Source organism: Peromyscus californicus, unplaced genomic scaffold (genome assembly GCF_007827085.1).
Source record: "Peromyscus californicus insignis strain IS unplaced genomic scaffold, ASM782708v3 Scaffold_16__1_contigs__length_79575227, whole genome shotgun sequence".
NCBI classification, from domain to species: Eukaryota; Metazoa; Chordata; class Mammalia; order Rodentia; family Cricetidae; genus Peromyscus; species Peromyscus californicus.
The window spans coordinates 48799378-48802161 of NW_026294458.1; positions in this window are offsets into that span (position 1 = coordinate 48799378).

Below are 2784 nucleotides of genomic sequence, written 5' to 3' on the forward strand. Positions count from 1 at the left end.
CTTTATTGATTGTTCTACAATTGAGTGTTGTAAACTCAGTAAACACTAGTTGATAGCATACTTAAAATTTCAGCTCAGCAGACAGATCTGAGACTGACTCCTTCATGTTAGAACATAACCTTTATGGTGATTAAGAAAAAATGTCCATGAAACAAACAAGGTTATACATACACAGATAAGTATACCTGAATATAAGTACTGAAACTTTGCTGTAGAGAAAATATTCTTTTAAAACATAATACAAGATAAATAAACTTGTGTTCTCTGAAGCTAAATGTTCCTTCTATTAAGAAGTGACTCAGAAAAAGAAAAATGCTAAAAAAGAAAAGTAGCATGAGATTAAGTTTTTTTTTTTGAAAATGTTGTATTAATTTCTTTTCTGCTGCTTGATAAAATACCATTTAATGGTGCTTATGGTTCCAGAGAGTTAGAGTCCATGATGTGAGGATGAAGTCATGATGGGTGGAACAGCAGGGAGTTTAATCCTGAACCACAAGAAAAGGAGACTTAACTCAAAATGGGATGAGTCATTTGAAACCTCAAAGCCCATCGCCAGTGACACTCCTTGTCTAACAAGGCCACACCTCTAAATCCTCCAACCAAATAAATAAGGACCAAGTATTCAAACATATGAATCCATGGGGGCCATTCTCATTCAAACCATCACAGATGTCCTGCTTTTGACAAGAATTTTACCGTGAACATATTTTGAAAATAAAGTTTCATATTTCACTGCCAACATTTTCTTCAGCAACTTGCATGTATTCTTGTTCTCACAAGAACTTACTTGTAATTCTGTACCAGACTGAGAGACGATATTATACAGATCTGCCAAAGTGTGTCATTAAGCCAGTGAATTCTAAAGAGGACGCTGTGACACCTGAGGTGTTGGAAGAAACAAGTGTGCAGAAGAAGCACACAGGTGCTGGCAAGATATGCCTCACTATGGAGAGCTCACTGTGAAAAGAAAATGGGACAAACCCCAGCAGGGACACGGAATGTTTCAGACTTAAAGCAGCAATAAACATAAATGAGACATTTAATTTAAGGCAGATAAAATTAGAACTGTCAAGAAGTCAGAATGTAAAAAAAAATAATAATAATAAAAAATCTTGATGCCTCTTGCTCATAGAATTATGATGGGAAACATACAGAGACAACCAAACGAAACTAGTGGGAACTCATGAACTGTGGACCAAATAGCTGTGGAGCCTCTGTGGGACTGGATTATGCCCTCTACATAGCTGAGATAGTTATGTAGCTTTATCTGCTTAAGGGGCCCCCTGACAGTGAGATCAGGATCCATCCTTAGGACTGGGCTTTTTGGAGCCCACTGTCTATGGTGGGACAACTTACACAGCCTTGGCGCAGGAGGAGGGGCTTGGACTTGCCTCAACTAAATGTATCAGGCACTGCTGACTCCTCACGGAAGGCCTTGCCTTGGGGGAGGTGGGAATGGGGGTTGGGATGGGGAAGAAGGGTGAGGGATGAAAGGAGGGAGGGGAGGGGATCTGTGGTTGGTATGTAAAATGAGTAAAAATTTTCTTAATTAAAAAAAAAAAGAAAAAGAAAGCTTGGTAGTGGTGACAACACACTTTAATCCCAGCCCTCAGGAGGCAAAGGCAGGTAGATGTCTGAGTTCAAGGCTAGCCTGGTCTACAAAGTGAGAGAGTTCCAGGACAGCCAGGACTGCACAGAGAAGCCCTGTCTTGAAAAATCACAATGAATAAATAAGTCAGAATGTTTGATTATCAAGAAAACTCAATGAAGAACAGTGCTACCCTCTCAGGGAGCTTCCGAGCAGTTTCTTCCTCCTCCCTCCCAGGGCTTCTCTCATAGTTATCATAGTTGTGTTCATCAGTTTTCCATCACTGTAACAAACACTAGAGGTGATCACTTCACAAAGAGAACAGGTCTTATAGACTCAAGTTTGGGCCGTTTAAGTACAGGACTGGTCAGTACCATTGCTTTTGGATCAGCTGCAAGTGGCATATTATAGAAGCTGTGCATGGGAAAACCATCCACCTTGGAACTAACATGCAAAATTGTTGGAAGAGGGGAGGGGAGGGGTTCCATTATTCCCTTAAAAGGCATGTCCTCAATGACAGGAAGGCGATCAAGAAAGCCCCACCTTTTGCAGTCACATGACCCCTAACAGTGTTAGGGTCGAGAGACTAAGCCTGCAGCACATGGGCCTTCAGGAAACATGGATAGTTTCACCTTTGTTAGCCAGAATAAGAAAAGCTCCAGAGTCATTTTAAACACTTTAGCCAAACTCCTTCACAGCTTCACTTGGAAAATTCAAAGTCCCATACTCATGCCACTGTCAAGATGAAACATTAGCAATTCTAACACAGGGATTTACTATTTTGTTAATGACACGTTTCTTCTTGGGGTGATGTGATGCTTTGAACAGGAGTGGTCTCCCAGGCATATATATTAGAATGCTTTGTTACCAGGGAGTGGCCCTATTTGAAAGGATTAAAGGGATTAGGAGGTGTGGCCCTTTTGGAGGATCTGTGCCTTTGCAGGTGGGTGTTGAGGTTTCAAAAGCCCATGCCAAGCCTCCAGTCTCTCCTTCTGCCTATGGCACAGGATACAGTTCCCAGCCACTGAGCCAGTATCTGCATGCATGCTGCAATGCTTCCTGCCATGGTGACAACTGACTAAACCTCTGAAGCTGTAAGCAATTAAATTAATGTTTTCTTTTATAATAGTTGTCTTGGACATGGTGTCTCTTCACAGCAACAGAACAGTGCCTAAGACGGGAGTGATTTTTTTTTT